Source organism: Podarcis pityusensis, assembly GCF_964106645.2.
Source record: "Podarcis pityusensis genome assembly, chromosome: 1".
Classification (NCBI taxonomy): Eukaryota; Metazoa; Chordata; class Lepidosauria; order Squamata; family Lacertidae; genus Podarcis; species Podarcis pityusensis.
Window position 1 is genome coordinate 81,064,766 of NC_138028.1, and position 21,544 is coordinate 81,086,309.

At 41.3% G+C, this 21,544-nt stretch overlaps 1 protein-coding gene across 12 annotated transcripts in view; it reads right to left on the reverse strand.

The window, feature by feature from the left end:
- Nucleotides 1-21,544, reverse strand: part of DAGLA (diacylglycerol lipase alpha) — a 95,379-nt gene that overhangs the window by 42,923 nt on the left and 30,912 nt on the right. For 8 of the 12 annotated variants that reach the window (XR_013990782.1, XM_081021963.1, XM_081021967.1 and 5 more), the window contains one exon: nt 7,333-7,453. The exons of 3 other annotated variants lie outside the window; for them this stretch is intronic. The gene's annotated coding sequence lies outside the window, so the exon portion shown is untranslated. Of the gene's footprint in view, nt 1-7,332; nt 7,454-19,936; nt 20,106-21,544 lie in introns of those variants that run through there. One more of the 12 variants, XM_081021968.1, reaches the window with a different exon arrangement.

Genomic DNA, 21,544 nt, shown 5'->3' on the forward strand with positions numbered 1-21,544 from the left:
ATGCAGATTCCTAAACTTTCTTGATACTGCTATTCAGAGCTACAGATGATGCAACACCTGAATGTTTAAAAGAGGCATTAGGAGGATCAAAAGAAACACAGCTATAGATGAAGGGAGGTAAGCATTAGCGGAAAGTGGAGTAAAGCCCATGCTCACTGGATTCCAATTCACAAGATTAGTGGGACTCTTATTACAGAGCTCTTTATTGGTTACTGATCTTTTCTAGATGCCTGTGGAAGCTCTAACAGGTAGCTTAGCAACTTTATTCCATATTACATGTAGGATAAAAGCACTGAAATTTGGGGTTTGGGGACATAATATAAAGCCAGTCCTATGAACTATCATAAGGTATTCAGACTCTAAATTGCATTTGCACTTGTAAAGAAGTATGGATGCTAGGTTGGCATTCCCAAACTGTTTCCCTGGCAAGAATGCTCGGACCAGTCTGCTAACCTACTTTTAAAAAATTCTGGAATTTGTATCCATAGACTTCCGGGGTGGCGCCATCGGTAATGGCGGATTCCCTCTGATCCGGAGGGACTGGCTCCACAGAAAACGGGTCTGTTCCGCTACGGCGAAGCGGGGACCCTTTAAAAAATCACAGGCGGATGAAGCCTGTGACCATGGGACTCGGCGGGCACCTTTTGCGCCCCCCCAATTCGTAAAGGAACCCAGTTACGGGCTCCGGAGCGAAGAGGGGCAAGTGGCGCGGTGCTGAGAGTCAATTGCTTCTTCCGTGGAGCGAAGCCGCACAGCCGTTGCCGGAGAGTGCTACCTTTTTCCTGGGACAATTTGGCTACAAAACAACTACCCGTGAGCAGATCAAATTTGGACAATTGGACTTTAAACAACGATCTGTGAGTAGAACGGAAAATTGGATTAAGAAATTCCTCTTAATTTGGCACTGAAGCGGGAAGGTCTAAACAGGAAGTCAGCCTTCCGTTTCTTGTAGACAGATTAAAGCAAAGACATGGCAAACTAGAGTGTAGAAAATCGTTTGTAAAGGATCAACTTTCATCATCTAAAATTACTGAACCCCCTTCGGAAGCAGGAGAAGAGGGGGGATTTTTTCCGGATTGCTTAAACCTGCAGAAGAGTGTAAGAAAAGTAATTTTCCACTGTCTTGAACCTGGGAGCGGGGTGTCAGGACAGACGTTTTTGGGAAAGTTCATTGACTATAGACAAATGTTTTTGATAGATAATTAAAAGAAGAGAAACATAGTGATTCCATTGTGCTCTTTCGCAATTTAAAGGAATAAATATTGACAAAATATCTGAAAAAGGAAACTTTGTTGTCAGATCTGCTGTTAAAAAAAAAAAGAGAGAAGAGTTGGATACAAAAAGAAGTTCTTCCCCTAGAGGGAGCTTGTGAAACTGTTACTAAACTTGAACTGGGGAGCAGCTGTAACACATTAAGATCATGGGAATAGACTTCTGACCTTGTATAACAATGTGCTCAGAGGCTCTGGTGCGTGCTTTCTGTAAAACAAGTGCTCTATTGGAACAGTTACATGAGAAGACGGATTTGATGACTGCTGCGATCAGAAATTTTGGACAGGTAGTGGGTACCTATATAGAACCCACTCAGGAATCAAACCAGGAATGTGCTCTGACAGATCAGATGAAGGAGGAGATTGTTGTTGGACCTCGGGTGGCAGAGATGGAGGGAGCTGCGGCCCAGCAGGAACATGAGCTGTTGGATTTGACAAATGAACTTGGAAAAAGCCAGATTTGGAGAGATAGTCTTGTTTGGTTTGGAGATGGGGGGCTGGATAGACCCCCCTATGCAGGGATGTTTTGATTTTTCAAGTCTGGCGTTGGGTCGGGTGGAGTTTGGAGTTGTGGGGGTCCTCAACTTTGGAGGGATCTTGAAAAATGTTTTTAAATACCACATGGAGTTCATTGTGGACTATGGAAAAGGGGCTGATCTGTCGAGAAGGGATAAAAATACTGTTAAGCTGGAGTCTCCACGTGTGAAAGGTGCAGAAGACAAAGTAAAGTACGGGTATAAATATGAAGAAGATCTGCGGAAGGGACACGGAAGAGACTTAAGGGCCTCGGACATAAGGTTACCAGGTTAATGAACTAGATGGATGGGATAGAAAGGACTGACAAAACCCGTGACCAGGAGGAAGAGACGCTGGATGAAGATTGGAGAAAGTTTCAAAAATTCTATTTAGGAATGTTTTCTAAAATTAATGAGTATTAAAAAAGATGTTGGAACGAAATTATTTGGCTTTAGCAGAAATGTTAAAAGAACTATGCAAGAATATGTCATGGTTATGAGAAATTGGTATAGAGAAGACTCAAGCTTTAAGTTTTAGGGTTTTTTATAGTAACATAAGGTTAAAATAGATTAAGGTAATTTAATGACAGAATATCATGAAAAATGGGAAGGATTTGCTGTGATAATCAATAACTAGAATACAAAAAAGGGAGGTGTGAGGAGGTCCATGAAACAAGTTAATGAAAGATAAAGATTTGGGAATATTGGATTTGTTTTTAATTTTTTTTGTTTATTTTTGCTTTTTGATTTTGATGTATTTGTGTGATTTGTTTTTTTCTTTGTTTATTGACTTGTATTGTTTGATTTCTCTTTTTGTCTACTTTTTTCTTTGTTTCTTTGTAATCTTAAAATCCTCAATAAATATTATTTTTTTTAAAAAAAGGAATTTGTATCCATATTGGCACCTATTAATTTGTTCATTTTGGTCCAGTAAGTCCTCTGGAGAGTCAGCTGCTACAACATGGTGCTTGTGACCCAAATTCCAGCCTGTAACATAACCTGTCAAAACCAATGAAGTGGAGCTTCCTGAATGGGTCTTCTGAAGAAAGAGATCCACTCAATCAGGAAGCTGAAGTTTGTCATACATGACAAACATTCAAGTTTTTCCAGTTTTGACAGTGAAGTCTAAGCATACAAATGTATGTATCCCTGCATGAAAGTCAGCTCCACTGAATGAGGTAGGACTCACTTCAGAGTAAATATGTATGGTACTTGTCAAATGTTAACCTTTTCAAGGTGTGATAAACAAGGTGCACAGACATCTCTGTCATATCTTCACAGGATTGTGCAAGGAAATGGATGTTGAATCACAACCAAAAAACCCACAGGACAACAGGAAGGCTTTTGATATTGGTTCTCCAAGACCAGCATATACAGTATGCCCATGATGTTATTAAAGCAGAAATTCCTACCCATATGTCTGCAAGGTGTTAGTCAGGTTATGGGATTTGCAACAGGAAGGTTAGCCACATCAGTTATAAAGTGTATCAGTTTTAGCATTATGAACCAAAGCATGATGCACATAATCTAAAATCTTGCTATCAGCTTTTTTTATGACTGCAATTAGACCCTGAGACTTTTGAATCCATTGGCTTGCATACTAAGCCTTCTACAAGTGGAAGAGCTCCTTCTGTTTATAGAAGACTTTCGATTCAGCAGAAGATCCCACTAATGAATAGCAGGGGAGGAGATCTTCACAGATTCATGTCATACTTTTGTGGCCGTAATAACAGACTTCTCCTAGAATAGAAATGGGAATGCATTCACAGCTGGAGGGAATCCTACAAGTAATATTTTGGCTGCAAGCACCTTGGGCTGGATATTCAAAGAGCTTCTGAGTTATATAATTCATTTTACCACTGGCATCAGTCATCTCAGATACCAGTGTCACACTGGGATACTAGACCAAATTCAAGAGCGCTCCTAGTCTAAATCTGAATATCAGACTGTAAGGTCCATAATTTATCCACCCAGAAACAGTAATTATGCTAACTCATTTGGCCATAAGGAGTGATTCATTTTTCTGTGGACAGCAGCTGTACAATAATTCTCTTCACCCAGCACTCTGCCCACCCAAGCAACTGTTCAAAAACTTCCTCTAGCCTGAACATCACATAAACAGAAATTTTTTTATACTTCACCCCCCGCTCCCCACAGCTTATGAAGAGATCTCCCTATACCCCTTTGTGAAACACTAGAACTGATACAACAGATTGCTCTGTGAGTTGCCCAAACCTGGCTTGCATAGCAGCTCCATTCAAATTCAATGTCTAAAGAGCCTATTCTCAGTGCCCTTGCAGCAAGTGGCAGCTGTGGTTTTCAGTCAGCCCTTGCTTGCTTCCAGGCACAGCTGCCACAGGCATACATGCCGAAGGCACGTGCTGAAGCCAGCCCAGATCATCCTTTGGCAAGTCCCCCTGAATATTTCTGGATATTTAATGGCCAGATGCTTCTCTAGTGCTTCCTTTTCTCAGAAGCTTGTTAATGGCAACACTGCAGTAGGGGCCTATGCATAGAGTCTTTCCTACTCACAAACTCTGATGATGAATTTCAAATTAATCCCTACAATATAATTCTCAGCTCCGTAAGTCAAAGCATACAGCACTTGTCTATATGGCCTTTCCCTGCAGAATGTGTTCTTGAAAAACTGGTGATTTTTGTACTGCTTCATGGGTGGAGTCACTACCCTGTTCTAAACATCCAGTTTGGTTGTACTGGTATTGAGTTTCTTTCTGAAAATGAACATCACTTGTCCACAATGTCCTCTTCAATGTCTGAACAGGTTCCGAGAGACTATCAGGCTTAGGAGAGGTTTTGCTGCTTGAAGCATAGTTGAGGTACCTTGAAGGGTCTGCCTACTAAATCTAGCAGTAGGAACTCAAGCCTTTCACATAAACCAGAGAGCCTTTCTCAGCTGAAAAATTTGCAACAGATTTGACAGCTGAAAGTGGCTCCATTTCTATTCAGGAATAAATAGCTTAGCTTCCTGATTCACACCAGTAGTACTTCCTCTGTTCTTCGCAGAACAATTTGGCAAGAGTAGGTACAAGGAGGGGGGATACCTTCCTGATGTCCACAGCATCTTAGTTCTCCTCAGTCCTACCTGGCTACATCTCAATTTATAATCCATCCTGATGACTTCACCAAGCACCAATAATATAGTTTAAGAAGGACCTGAACATGATCAATAATAAGTCTCAATCAGGCCCAACATTTTTGATAATTTTGAGCTACTCTATTTCCTTATCCTCCGGCATCTTGATTCTGTTGCTGTCCCAGGAGTATTGCTTGGAGAGAGAGAGCCCACTCATTGCTGCTATCAATGCACCTCAGACTTGATCTTATTTAATTGTTCTCTTAAGCAATTAACAAAATGGGCAACACCTAAATAATCTCATTTCTACTACAGTGGTGCCTCGCAAGACGAAATTAATCCGTTCCGCGAGTCTCTTCGTCTTGCGGTTTTTTCGTCTTGCGAAGCACGGCTATTAGCGGCTTAGCGGCTTAGCAGCTATTAACGGCTTAGTGGCTATTAACGGCTTAGTGGCTTTAAGAAAAAGGAAACAAACTCGCAAGAACTCGCAAGACGTTTCGTCTTGCGAAGCAAGCCCATAGGGAAATTCGTCTTGCGGAACGACTCAAAAAACGGAAAACCCTTTTGTCTAGCGTGTTTTTCGTCTTGCGAGGCATTCGTCTTGCGGGGCACCACTGTATATGCATCACAGTCAGGATTTGCTTCTCCAAGCACTCTTGTGGTAAGCACCAATATATACCGGTATATACTTTCTACGTCTATCTACAATTATCATATGATGTTGTTGTTTTACACAAGGTTCACATTCAAATGATCTAAGCAGAACTTCCAAGATTCAAACCATAGGAACTTTGGTGAAGTGGTTTCAGAGAATTCTCAAAAATGCTGTTGGAAAGTGTCCCTGACACCCTCCAGGTTAATTAAGTTTCATTTTGTTTCTTAAATCTGAGGGCCCTTCCAGAGAAAATATTGTACCTTGAGCTGAACATCCAAGTTCACCAAACAGTATCCTTTGCCACCAAACGGTATCCTTTGAAATGAAAGGAAGAATCTTCTTTCAGCTTAAAACAGGAGAATAAATGAGATGAACATGCAAATGTACATCTGAGTGTAGATGCAGTCTATCTGTACTGCACTGTTGGAATATATATTCCCCATAAGGATGTACAATTAGATACACATCCAAGTATCTGAGAGTGGCTCTCCTTCATTGGACTGGGCAAGGAAGTATAGATGACAGAGAAGAATTCTAGAGAGAAGGGAAAAGGAAGGAAGATATCTTCTTTGTCTTGCCCCTCTTCTGTCCCCTCTGAGAAAATATATATGTCCTCCCATTTTTATGAATTTAATTGTAAAGGGCAGATCTGCATTCACTGAGTAGCAGGGGCTGATTTCTTAATTTGAGATTCATTCACCTAACCCATCAAGTTGCTGACATTATGAAGAATTGGTACCTATGACATTATGAAGAATTGGTACCATTATGAAGAATTGGTACCAAGTTGCTCTAGTGAAAATCCCTGGTGATATCTTTCATTCTTCCCACCAAAAAAAATTGGCAAGCATTACTAGCCTTCCCTTCCCTCACATTTTCCTGATGATCATTGTTCGCTTCCAACACTCCTTGTATATCTTTGTAAAATATTACTCCCTCTAGAACAATTAGCTGGACTCTACCTCCTGTATTATATTTTGCAATCATGAAACTTTTCCAGCAATGAAATCTCACAGAAAATATGAGCAAAGAATGATTCATGTTTAAAAGTAACTTTGAATAGGCTACCTTTTTTTTACCTTAGCAAGCCTACTATTTATATGACAGCCACCTGAACCTGTTTTTCTCCAAACTATTGAACGTAGTGTGGAAGTCAAGAGTAAGAACAGTAGCAACTGAGAATGAAAAAGCATATGGCACATAGGCAGCATAAGAGCTAAATGAAAAAAGTATGTTATCCTGAAAGTTAAGAGGCAGATCATTCATGTTTTTTTATTTGAGCAGTTAAAAAATCAGGAATTGATAGATGCACTCAAAATTCACTGGACCTGCAATTATGAGTCCTGGAAGAAAGCAGAAATAAGGCAGTGCATAGAAGGTATCATATCATGTTACTCTAGATTAATTAAGTAGCCTGGAATCAATATAACTCTTGTACTCATGATCACTAACACACATTAGAATCCCAATTCTTCCACATGCATGCATTAAAAGGATGGGAAATAATATGTTACCACACTTTATCTTCCCCTATTGTGTAGAATAGTGCAGTCAAATTGTATAAATTAACTAATATGCTGTGACGATGAGTACATGTCCTGACTACTTAAAACAGTAAAGGATTACCAAGTGTTTGAAAAGGACTTTACACCTGGATTAGAGCGTGTATTTATGAAGTCATGGGAAGGCATTTATTTGCACAGAAATGCATTTAAAATGTCTCAAGTGCACTGTTAAACAAGCTGGGTTCCCAGGCTCAAATAGAAACAGGAGTGTGTGTGAATAAAATATGCTTACATAGCATGTAGTCCAGTAGAAGCACATTCTTCTGTCCCAAGAAGCTTTCTTGGGATAGTCCGTGTCCATGGACGGAGTCTTCATGAGTGAAGGAGGAATCAGCATACTCGCCCTGGCATCACTGAAAATCCCAAGCAGGAGGGGAAAAACAGCTTGGTGACTGTCTGCCAACAAAGCCAGTCATCCGCATCACCAGAAGCAGCAGCATCAACACTACCTCCATCATAGCAGGTCCCTCCCTCCAAGACACAACCTTCATTTATTCAAGCGAAGCTGCTTCAAGCAAAGCATGTGTGAATCAGGACTCCCCCCATCTCTTTCTACATTTTGATCTCACTCTAGAAGGAAGTGACCTCATTTCCTGCTCTCAGGAGACTTATGAATTATGGGAGGAAGGACTGAGAATGAGAGCACACAATGCTGTCACTTATGAGAGAAACACCAAGGGACAGAGAATGCTCTCAGATAGCAAGTGCAGCAGCAGAGAAGCAGCACCTCTTTCACTAGACAAATCAGAGCAACTGAGTGCACTGTAATGACTTTGGAACATTCTAAATCCTTCCTAAATATCAGAAATCCTCTTTCCCTACAACAGATTACATCAGAGACAGAATTGTAGGAGCAAAAGGCTGAAAAGGCTTTGGACCTTTGGCTGCTTCTTTAATATTCTGTAAACAAGAGGCACACAGGAGGGGCCATCTTCTTAATCAAAGAGTGAAAGGTCTCCTCTCTCACATGCTGCTGTAGCTGTGGAGGGTTCCACTACATGCTATGTTAAGCATAATATTGAAATGTACAACTAGGGCTCTGACTTTCCTTTCCTAACCTAAAGTAGCTGTCAGCAGCCCAATCTGTATCAGGACTATAGTTGGGAGGAAGAGAACCCCACACAGTCATGTTCTCCTTCTCTGACTCAAAGGAAAAATCAGAAGGAGGGGAGGCATCACCTAGGGAGGCATCATCCCCCATTCCAGGATTCACCCAACTCCTCATACTCAGAAGGCAACCCCGGACTTAAATGCAGTCTCCACTACTCCTGTGCCGTAAGACTGCTGCAGATTCAGGCAATGGCTGTTGAAGAAACAGACAGTTCCTTAGAGCAGGTGGGATTAATAGCAGGTCCAAAGCAGTCAGCCTTCATAAGGTCTCTGCATGCTGCTGAGAACAACCATTCTCCCTGAGTGATTTCCAGCAAACCCTCGCCATGGTCTCCTGGCCTTCCCTATTTCTTCCAGTAAGTGCCAATTCCTTCCCTGGGAGCCTTCAGCCAAGCTAGGACAGGGCAAATGCTGCAGTCCCAATACGCTAAGACTAAGACACACACACCATGGCTGCTTTTTGATAGGATAGAAAACTGAGGAGTCCTAATCACATTTTTAAATACTGCAGTGTGCTTAATGTAACATATAGTTTGGCTCTAATTCTTTATGACATGAGGATGTAGCATGGAGTGGGGAAGGAGCACTGCAGAATATACATCTGGAGGGTTAAGGTTTAGTGTAAAAAACAAGAACGAGGCCACAAGATTTCAGATAAAGTCACAAGATTTCAGATAAAACTAGGGAGATTTAGTTAAATCCACAATGCTACTAGATCTGGCATTCGCTGCAGAAGCACAATACATACAGAAGTTGAGCACAGCAGGAAGATACGGAAATTGGCTTATGCATATCCCATTAGATATGAGACACCATATGCAGCCCTTAGGTTAGCACACCAGCCCAAAGCTACTCATTCCTAAGGAAGGGAGATACAGTGCTACACTGTGAGTTCAAAGCAGCCAACAGCAGCTCATGAAGGGAAGGAACAGCAGAAGTGCCCTTGCTAGGACAAGGATGGAGCAAAGATGGGTGAGCTGTGGGTTTGTGGTGACAGCATCTAGCAGGTGTGTGCTCACCTATGGAATAGTACTGCTATCAATTCAGAGGTCCACTGACCTTGCTGTCACCTTGCCCCATCACAATCCCAACAAACACAGTGCGGCTGCAACTCCTATTCCCAAGTTTTCATTTGGGTTTCCAGATGTCCTAGAATTAGTGCACTATTTCACGTAGCTCAATGTTGTGAGTTCTTCTCTCCATTAGAATGGTCTCAGGTTGAGTTCTCAGCATCTCAAATCAAAAGAGCTCAAGTTGTATGAAGACGTCTGCCTAACACCCTGGAGAAACCAATACCAGAAATGATGAACCAGTGGTCTGACTCAGTGGTGTACTGGGAGGGGCAGGGGGCTGTGGCCCCAGGCACAGAATCTGAGTGGGGTACAAAGCAGGAGCCTCCTCCCCCCCCCCATGTGCCTGGCATGTGAGCCCCCTTGGCGAGCACAGAGGGTTTCTTTGCCGGCCAGCAGATGGATGGGCCCAGTGTGCTGGGCAGGGTGCAGAGGGTGAAGAGCACACTCCACGCCCCACCAAGCACTCGAGCCCCCACCCGAGTGGGCAGGCACTCACACACTTGATGGGGACAGAGCATGGAGGGTGCTCTCCACCCTCTGTGCCCCCACCCTGCACAAAAGCGCCTGCTTGCCCGATGATGAGCTGGCCCTGGCCTGCTGGGCAGAAGCAGGGCCCAGAGGGTAAAGTGCACCCCCACTGCCCTGCCCCCACCCGACATGTGAGTGCCCACCCGTCAGTGGCAGGGGGAGCACAGAGGAAGTCCTCCACACTCGCCCCGTCCCCACCACTGAAGCACAGCCATTCAATCGCCATGCGGTGACGGGGCATGGAACTCTCCGTGCCCTGCTCCCAGCCAGCCAGAAGAGGCAGCAGTGATGGGGTAGCATGCCCATGGAATGGAAGATGGCAGGATCCTGAAGGATGTGCTCTACGAGCAGCTGGTTTCAGGTGCCAGACCTGTTGGCAGACCAACTCTGCATTACAAAGGTGTCTACAAATGTGATCTGAAGGCTGGCAACATTAACTCTGCATTGTGGAAATCACTTGCAGACAATCATAATGCCTGGACACAGACAGGCAGGTCGTGTATCCACTGCAGTAACCAGAGGAGGAATAACCGCTGGGATGAGCATAGAGAAAAGAAACATCATGGTGCACCTGTATTTTCATTATTGATTCGCAATGACAAAAACAATAGCAAACATCCATTCCCAAACTATATGTTCTGTTTTAAAATTACCAAAAGATGTGAATATAAAACTCATAAAATGGCATGTCCACCTTGCAATTTGTCTGCCATGAGCAGCAGTTGAGTGAGAGATGTAGCGTGCACATGTATATGTATGTGTGAAAGAGAACATGGTCATTATGTGAGGGGGAGTTTGTTAATAGGTGCATGTGGAAGGAAGATCAGGTGGTATTTGTGTATCCATGAGAGGAGAAAGAATATTGTGGCAGCAAGATGTGAGAATGTGTGAAATACAGCTTATAGTGTGGGTGGATGAGCATACATTGAGGGAAGAGGAGGGAAAAGCATATAAATGACACCTTTGTACAATATAATCTAACTCCTTTGAGTTGGTGGGCTCTCCTCCTTCAGTCAAGAACCTAGAGATTCTGAAGAAAGAAGCAGTCAGAGCCAGAAATATGCTAAACCTTCAACTCAATCACCATCTTCAAAATAAACAAGAGTGATTTGTGACACCTTAGGTTTTAACACATTTATTACGACATAAGATTCCATGGACCAGAGTCAACTTCATCAGATGCATGAGGTTTTATCCTAAGCTGTCAGGAACGTATATAGAAAAAAATGTAAACAGTTAGGTCAGAGGGAAATGAAAGCAAAAAAAGGCTATGACAGTTACGTTAAAGCTTAAAGGTATGTAAAATAAGTACAGTGATCATTGACAAAGCAGTGCTGATGATAATGCAAACAACCTGTCATTGATAAGTTAACATGTGTAATGGAATAAAAATGGTCAAAGCCTATACTTTTTACATTTCATTTCCCAATGACCTCATTATAGAATTTTTTTCTCTACAACCATGTGTTGTTGTTTGGTTGTTTAGTCGTGTCCGACTCTTCGTGACCCCATGGACCAGAGCACGCCAGGCACTCCTGTCTTCCACTGCCTCCCGCAGTTTGGTCAGACTCATGCTGGTAGCTTCGAGAACACTGTCCAATCATCTCGTCCTCTGTTGTCCTCTTCTCCTTGTGCCCTCCATCTTTCCCAACATCACCTCCAACTTATCACTTCAAACATTTGATGAAGTAGACTCTTGTTTTGCTCAAGTCTCTGAAAATTGTTACAGCTTCAGCACACAATGTATGCACACACCCAGGCCCAGTAGGGGTTCCCCTTCATTGGGACAGTTTTTGGGTGCAATGGATGACTGCATGCAAACTCAACTTTTTATTTAAAAAAGGGACTTTGATAATGAGTAAGGACCAATAGAACATAGACAGGATGACTGATACAGTGAACTTTTCCCCAAATATAAACAAGCACCATCTTTACAAATATATACCAGTAGATTTCATTCAGAATGCAGCATAGCAAGTTTTTGTCTCACAGGCTTTCCTTCCTCTTCTTTCCTTCTTTGTGCACAAGGGGAAGAGAATTAAAGCTTCTGTTTAAGTCTGGAACAGAAGTAGGGAACGGGTTGTTTCCAAATAATAACTGGAAACTGTCAATCTCCTCCTCTTGCGGGTGAAGGAAAGGGGTGTGTGTGACATGTGAGCATGAGGCTTACCACAACACATTATCAGAGTGTGGCCACTTCTTTCATGCAAACCAACCAGGAAATGGAGCAGAGACAAATCAGTGACAGGAGAAAAACAGAGTTACAAATAGAATCAGATGCTAATGCTAAATGCCTGTGAGTCCTGGAAGACCTGCTCCCTGCCTTGCAGGCCTTTTCCTACCTTTTCCCAGAGGGTGGGGCTTTAACTCACTACAGGTACAGAAACTGACGCTGATAAGCAGACTCTTGGGCTAGGGGATTTTGTTGGGGGGACCTGTTGATGTTGGTTTTTTGTATCTTTATTTTAGATATTGTGGTTTATGTTGCAATTGGTCAGTTTGGTTGTGTATTTTTAATGCTTTATTTATTGTTTCTAACTATTTTTGTTATGATGTAGTTATGTATTTTTTTCATGTTGCAAGTTGCCTTGAGCATGGTTTGAACTGCAGAAAGGTGGTATACAAATAGAATTATGTTTGTAAGCATAGAGGCGTAGGTGGAGGCAGGCTTCAGCATGCATATCCCTATGTGGTTGAGGAACCGTGCTCACAAGTATATGCTGTGCTTGTGGTTCCTTCCCCTGCCCAGTTGCTATGGCTGTGTGCATCAAACTGTGCAGCAGTCCTGATGAACTGTTCAAGAGAGGGAGCTGAGCAGGGGAGCAGCTGGATATAATATTTCTCCGCCCAAAACAGCAGAATAATGGTACCAGCAATTTTCTGACCAGAGACTGTATGTATGCAGCCAAGGCTGATGCACACATTTGTAGCTGGATAAGGGCCAAAGGGAAGAAGTGAGACCTGCATGACCCCTTGTGTACTTTGCATACTACTCCACTAACAGACCACAGAAAGCCAAACTAAAGTGTCCAAACCACTGCTCCACTGTGGTGCCAACAATTACACAAAGCTAGAGAGTGACAGCATGCTAGAGACATCTGTGGTTTTAAGTGATTTGCTCTCCTGATGCATTTGCCATTTCCACCCACAGATCAGACATTAAGCTGAATGTGACATATTTTAAGGCATAACAAACCGACAGCTCTGTCAACCCTGTGGTGGCTGGACCACCTGCTAACTAGAAATGGCCAGCCGTATTATTTTGATGCAGCAATAAGAGGGTTGTATAACATGTAAATACGATCAGACCAGTCCATGAATATCCCTTTACTTAATCATTTATTAGGACTCCCCTTTTCAGAAAATGGAAAAATAGCTTGCACCACATAGCCCTACCACCCACAAAATAATTCAAACTGCTCATTGCAAAGTGCTGGCAAAACTGCCCTGGAGTTTTAAAAATAACTTCCTATACTCCACCTTAATACCGTTATGCCATCCAGCCACTGTAAGTAGAGCCAAACTGGGCATGTTGGAGCCATGATTCACATATTTGCCTCATTCACATATAAAGAGGGGTGTACTAAGGTCTTGCTTTAATTTTAACATACTTTAAGGAGAGAGCTACACTCTGGCTTCCCAACACTCTGTAGTCAGTTACTTCAGCCGCTCTTCTCTAATTGTGGAAGTGAGCTAGGAACAGAGAATAGTGGCTTTGGGAAGTTGTAGGAAGGAAAAGATTCAGCACCCCTCACCCATGCAGTCCTTTCACTGTTTTTATTTGTTTGAGTAGAATAGTTTAATGAAGTTTTAAAATGCTAATTATGCAAAGCCCGATGAAGGATGGGACGAGTAATAAGGAAGGGCAGAGAAAAACTGTAGCTGAAATAAAGGGGGAGGATAATTTCAACCCAGTGGTCATTTCTGTAAGTGAATAGTAAGCAACTACATGAGGTTAGTACTGGAGATAGAGAAGTCACCTAAGAGTCCAAATGGATAGGTAGATGTCCATTTTCCCCCCGTCAGTTTCACATGCTAACACTAAACCATAAGCCATAAGGTACACAAGGTGTATACTAGCTGATGAATGCAGCCAGAGTCTGCTTCACTCCTTCCTTCATGCAAGGTGCAAGCAAACTGTGAAGGGGTTAGCTTACTGCAATGTCTGAACCTGGAATTTATTATTTATTGTTTATATATTGAATTTATATATGAAAGCTGCACCCAAAGAAAACTCAATTGCTAGCCATTGTGGAACTGGATAGGAGGACCAAAGGAAGCTGCATTATAAGCAAAGCAGACCAACATTTAGCTGAGCACCATCAACACTTATTGGCAGCAGCTTTCCAGGGTTCCAGGCAATAGTCTTTCCCAGCCCTACTTGGAGAAACCAGCGATTGAAACTGGGACCTTCTGCATGAAAAACTGGGAAAAACTTCTGCATTGTTGTACTTTTCTTTGTCAGGATGTACTTTATGAAAAACAATAATTTCAAAAGTGTGTCCACTTCTACAACCTGTTGGAGTTTTGGAGATTTTTTTAAACATAGTCTTGATAAACTGGAAATGTATGATTACAGTTTATTTATTTAACAACAAGCCCCTGGATCTCATTTTTTACAAAAGGAATGTACATTCTGTGCCCCCTGCCCTCCACATTACAAGATTGCCAGATAAGAAACATTTATGGCTGAACGTCCAATCTTTATCAGCCTGACTACAAGTATTCCAGATGGCATGCACTTAGCATGCCCGATTCAAGCGGAAACCAGTAATTATAACATGTATAAAACATCATCAATCTTCAAGCTGCTATTTTAAAGCCTATGAATAGAGCTCTTTCTGTCTCAGAACGTGCATCTTCACAATCTGGAGATTGTTCTTCCTTGGAGGATGTGATGTCATCCTTAGAAAATGTCTTCAGCTTTCTAGCCTATAGCTGATCTAAAAAATGAGCTTCTCTTTCAGAATCTTGGGCATCATCTTTGAAGGAATGTCACTGTGAAATTAGGTGGTGTGCTTTCTCAAATCAATTTCTTGCTCTGGTTGCCCATGGCCATTAGACCATAGAGGAAGGATGAAGCTAAGTATCAGGAGTAATTGTTTTCCTGATGTGAATGGAAAATGGAAGCCTGAAACAGCTACAAAACAAAATGTCAGTGTCTTTACAATATGAGTGGAAAAATATGGGCTGGCTCATATATTACTGCTGGAGCTTCCTTTGTGGGGAAATCCTGGACTGGGAATACCTATTTCTAAAGTGGTATGTCCAAAGACATATGCCCAGAAGACCTAAAGAAGGAGGAGAATGGCAGGGTAGGAGACAGCCTCTACCAACAGTACTTGCAGAATACTTACAGAAAGAAAGCAGGAGAGGAGAACAAATGCCTGCCACTCCATCAGTGATGGGCCTGGATAGAAAGGATAATAGTGCTAGTGGAGCAGAAAGTGAGCATAGCATGTTTCCCACTTAGTTAACATTAGGAGCCACCAGGTAAGATGACACAAGGTAAGCTATTAACACACATCCTGAGAGCTCTTGAGTTGCAGCATCACATTCTCCTGATCTACTCAAATGTCTCCTCAACCTATGGTCATTTCAGAGGCAAAGAGAGGCTAAACCCTCCTTTCACCTGCACAACTGAGAGAGGAGAGTTGGGTTCACAGACAGTATGCTACTTTGGCACAGCTCAGCGCCCTCCTCTCAACACTTGCTTCAAGGGCAGGATGAACTATGGGGGTGCTATTTGGCTCAGAAAAAGTTTTATCTGAGCCCTTGTCCAACAATTTACCTATTGTGGGTAAAAGGAATGAGAATCATTATTTGGCCCCCATCCTTCCCCTCTCAATTCCTTTTAGATTACTACCTGTATGGATTGTATAAGGAAAATTTGAAAACTCAAATCCAAGCCACAGACCTCTTTGTGTTTCTTACTTCCTCTTCAGAACTGAGAATAAGAATAAATGGAGACTGAAAAACGTCACTCACTGAAGTATAGCCCTGGTGATTTTAGTATTTCATTATCCTCTTACAATTTTGTACTCATTGGTGATGGCCGAGGCAAGGTATTTTAGAAGTTCTATCTAATTCCTGAAAAAAACTAGAGTGCCTTCTTTGTCTATGACTGATCCTTCTGTCTAATTCCTGTCAAGTTCAAATTAAACTGAAAATACACCAGATGGCACTAAGCAACAAGCATTTTAAAATCCATCTTCTGTAAGAAGACGTCCCCAGACTTGCACACCCACCAATACCTCCTCTGCAAATTACACAAGCCGAACAGAGTGCTATACTATCAATACCCTCAGCATATTTTTCAGAAATAAAATAGATAAACATGCCCAGCAAGTGCACTTAATAGATCTGTTTGCCAATGGTGTTGCCTAAATTCTCAGCTGTGCTTGTGAGGAAACTTTTTTTCAAAAAAGAAGGGAAACAAACTATCAGGAGCTCTGGTTCCCTACCCCCTTCTTAAAGAACATACAAAGAATGCAGCAAGAGGTGGTCTGGGTAAAAGCAACACCCACCCACCCTGCTCAAACATTAGCAGCGAACCACTGCCAACAACTCTCAGAGAACTAGTCAGAACATGCTTGTTAACTCCCAAAGCCACCTGAGAAAGGAAAAATAAGCACACGGAGAGTAGTAATGCTTAAACTGAGTTCAAATCCAAGAGAGATGATGATTCAAGGAATGTGGCAATTAATTCTAAAAAGAATGACTTTATTTTCAGTAGAAGTAGGACTGAGTCCAGAATTCGGTATTACTAAAAGTCTAATGATAATCAAACTCACTCTGTACTATTGTATGTTTTTAAAATGGCAACCTGAATCATAGTCTTACTGGAATAAGCATCCTACATAAAACTATTCCATCTGGAAACAATTCTCAAATAATATAACTTTAATGTTTGTCAATAATGTGTTTATATAATATATAAACCAAGAGACTGAAATATATCTCAGCTGCAGATAATATCCTTCTAAAGAAAACGTATGACTCCATTAGAGAAGAAACTCCTCTTGCCTGAGGAACATGAAATGATATAATCTGACTTCTTCTCCATGTTAGTTTCTCTGTTCTTTTTTTTTTTCCTGCACCAGCTGCAGCCTGCCAATCCTTGAAGGGGCTTGCAAAATCTTTGGAGCATCTACAATCAGTCCTGTATGGTAGGACTTCAAAGTGCCCCATCACCTGATGTAATAGTGAAGTCAAGGGATTGACAGGTGGCCTGTGAGGGCTAAGGATAGTAAAAAATATGGCCCACCAGCCACATCCAGTTCACCACCTCTGTAGTAGACCTGCAACAAAGGAACACAACTCCCTTCATTCCTGACCATTGGCCATGTTTGGTGGTGAAAAGAGCTGAAACAACAACATCTGGAGGGCCACAGTTTCTTCACCCTGATTTAAAGGCTGAATGTAATTGACTACATCCTTTGTAGACCATTTCTGCAGATTTCTGTTGTGGTAGACATGAACCAACTCTCATGCATATGAGGGTAACTCCTAAGCTGCAAAGTTTTCCATTTATAGGTGACAACATTATGTTACTTCCAACTTGAATTTATCTGAGTACATTCCTTACTCTAAATGAATTTACACCTCCAAAATTCCTTACAATTACAGTAAGCTCCAACACATCACAGTAACTTTATATCTGAACTTAAATCTTCAATTGCTGTTCTCTTAAACATAAACTAAGGTAAGCTTCCAGATAAAAGCAATTTTGTGTGATATCAATGCTAAAATCCTTACAAATAGGTTCATGGGGGAAAATATTAGACAATATGCTTTATAGGTATGAGATACTATGTAGAGTTGTTTCCTATGCATACAGCACAATTATATGCCTGTTTGTTCATAAATAAGCAACACAAAATTTAAAAGGATTTACTCTGAATTTCATTGTGCACTGGATAGCAGCCTTATGATTCAATCCTAGCTATGTCTACTCAGAAGTAAGTCCTACTGAATTCAATAAGGCTTACTCCTAGATAAGTGGGGTCAGAATTGCAGCTGTAAATCACTGAACAGGGGAAATTATTATGAAATCAGTTACATTCTTTTCATGTTGGATTCTAGCTTAGTGAAACAAGCTTCTACTTCTAGGTGCATACTGCCACAAGGCAACATTTCTTAACATCAAAGAACTTGAAAATATCTCAGTGGTAATCTATTATTACATGACACGTTCTGAAGGACATCCATGCTATTGCCAGCACATGCCACTTTCCAGTTACAACTGTTTCTACAACATACCTTCATTGACAACATCAATCCATTCATTTCTGGGTCTAGTCTTTTAGCTAAGCTACAGTTTGTGCAGCCACTATCATATACAGGAATCTGAATTTATTTTTTCAATATTTTGTGAGGTGTCCTTTTAGTCCATCCTAAATTCTAGGGAACATTACTTTTTAAAGTCATTTTCTTTCAGCCCGCCGCTAATGCAGGCTGCATAGAATCACCACAGAATATTCTCCATAGAGTATTAAGGAAACAGTGTTTCCTGCTTGGCAGGGGGTGGACTCGATGGCCCTTGTGGTCTCTTCCAACTCTATGATTCTATGAAATGCCAAAGTATCCAACACTGTATCAAGGAAAGGACATGTGCTGTGCACCCCTATGGGAATGCACGTCTATGAACATCTGCACATAGACATGGGAGGTTTTCACAAAACTCTGAATGCTTTCATGCAGTATCGCTTGCCTCTGATGCAAACAAAAGAATTTACATTGGGTCTATTTTCAAGGGAAACAAGAAGTCATTTGATATTCTCAAAGGATTGCAGTATAGAATTGTTGTTTCAACCTGTCATTGTTTTTCTTGATCTACAATGCATGTCTTCCTTTCAACATCATCATCATCATCAAAGATAAGGGAAAAAAGTGAAATCTAGTATTGCCTAACCAAAATATGCAGAAATATATATATTAATGATACATATCTAGTGCAGTTAGCAGTATGGGGTGGCTTCATTCCTCAGATTAGCAAACAGGTTTTTCCACACTTAAAACTTTTAAGCCATCAATGTGATTTCAGGTCATTGTTTGGCCCAAGGACATGAAGCAAAACTAAGAACAAAGGAAATACTTTGGCTTAAGTTACAGGCCCTGGAGAATAAGGTTTTGTCTCACAAAGCAGCCAGAAAAATATTTACTGGATGCTGCAATCCCATTTTTTTACTTTGCACTCTACCTTGGAGACTAGGTACAGACCCAACAAGTGAGACAATGCAAGCAGTATTCTCATTTCAGCATTAAAAATGCTCTCTCAAGAGGGAAGAAGGTATACCTAGAGGCCACTTTAAGTTTCCTAGGCCCAAGCTCTTCACAGAAACAGGCAGCAGAGATACATGAGGTTTTTTGTTTGTTTGAACTATACAGGCTGCCTGTTCAGTTCCAGGCCCAATTTAAAGTGTTGATTTATAACCTATAAAGCCCTAAACAGCTTGGAGCCAGAATCTCTAAAGACACATGGTAGTGTCCTCTAGGTTATATAACTGTCTCTCTATCGAAGTTAGTATGTGACTGCCTGCTTTTACGGGGATGGGGACGGGTAGGTGGGAATGCTCTTTTCCATAGATCTTTTCATTATTTTTAATGTTGATTTAGACTAAATTTAAAGCTAAATTAACTAGTATTAGACACTTACAGTAATCATATTCTTACTGTTTATGCTGATTTTATTGCATTTTCTAATTTTTGCAGACAATTTGGTTTATTTAAGATACAGGATAAATTTTTTAGATTAAATAAACTATCTTCACAATCTTACTGTTTCCTGCTTTATTCCACTCTGTCATGCTCATAGTTTACTTTGCAAGATAGAAAAAAGTAGATCAGTAATATCATGGACAAGATGAAAACACAGAAGCAAGGAGAAAATGCCAAGATGCGGATTCTTTTTCTATGCATGCAAAATAAGCTTAATGTCTGCAAGTCTGTGTCACATTTAAATCACACATGCAGCAACCCAGAGCTAAATGGCTTCTCTCTTTGCACACAGACTCTCTAATGACTACACTCCCAAACACCCAGCATATACGCCTCCTACTCAACACCCACACACAGTACATTGTGCACAAATGTACAGCAAGCACATAATCTGCATGCACTTACCTTCTGCATAAGCCCATGTAACAGGGTCCTCAATGTAACTGTGACTTGTCTTCCTATCACACAGAATGTGCTTTTCAAATCACCCCTTATGTTCTCTACACAAGGAAGATTGCTGCAGAAAATTAGAAGCTGTTTCTAGTCTAATTATTTAATTAGATAACCCAATTTTTAAAAATATCTTTCAATTCCCAGATCTTCTCTCGTTATATAGTTCAGGGCACTGTAATACTCTGCAGCAGCCAGTGGAATATTTTTTCCCAAACCTCTTTATCTCTTACACCATGAAGTCATGAATCGACAACTGCCCCATATCTTTGCTGCACACTGTCTCTGCTTAGCTTCCTTTATCAACTGAGGGCCCATGAATTTTGGTTGAATATGAAAGCCAATAACTGTTTGTAGTCAGTGACCAAAGAGAAGCTCTCTTACTTCCTGCTCTACAGAAGTAAAGTATTCTGAGTAACATGACTTTATTTTATTTATTATATTTTTAATTAAATTTCAGTACTGTCCTTCATCCAAGGATTACAGGGCAGTTTAGAATATAAAAACACAAAAATGCATAACATAGTAACAACAATACCCCCCATAAAGTTTTAAAGGCCATAGATTGTTTAATTGGACAAAGGCCTGGGAGAAGTGGGATGTTTTTGCCTGGCACCTAAATATATGCAATGAAGGTACCAGATGAGCCTCTATGGGGAGAGCACTCCCAAAGCAGGGAGCCACCACAGAAAATGTCCATTCTCATTTGCTGCCCTCTGGACCTCTTGTGGAGGAAGCACACAAAGAAGGGCCTCAGAAGATGGTTGCAGAGTCCAGGAGAAATAATGAGGGGTAGCAATCCAATCCATGATGCTGATGCTATTTTGTAGTTCAAGGCATAGCCTGGGACCATTTTGATACAGGCACCCTCTGTCTCCTAGCTGCTTTTAAAAATGTGGTACTCCTGTGGCTAAGTACTCTAGAGATTGAGTCACCAAGCTTAAGCATCAGACGTTGTATCAGTGAAGCCCTAAAACTATGGTTGCATCAGTGCAAGGATTTTCCTCCTCTCCCTCTCTTCCCCCTCCATGCACCCCCTAAATCTGTTCTGAGGGTTCCCCAACCTCAGGTTTGGGGGTAGCATGGGTTGCTACTGGGTGAGGAAAAAGTCAAAAGTCAAGTCTTTGTGTGCACCTGAAGAAGCTTTTGGGATCATTCTAGCTTATGGCCAACTTGCCCTTGTTCTCCAGTATAAATGAAGAATCCTAAAGCAACCTCAACAAGAAGAGAAAAACAGAGCCTCTCTCAAAATCCACAAGATAAACATAATTTTGTAAGGAACTCTATCAAGATTTTGTGACACTGGAATTAATGAAGCAAAGGGAGGGGGAAGGGAAGAATGGCTAGCTGTCTCATCCAAGAGCAGGCAGAGTAAAGAAAATAACAGCCAGATCAGAAAAGGAAGATTAAGCAACACACCTATTATAAGAGATTCAGGTAAAATGTATAAAACACCTGCTTTTGGTGACAACCAATTGGTCAGGGGTTTCATTGATGCCAACTTTCACAACTACATGTTACGTTTTAGAGATTGCAAAGGTTGTTGTAGTGAACTATTAATTT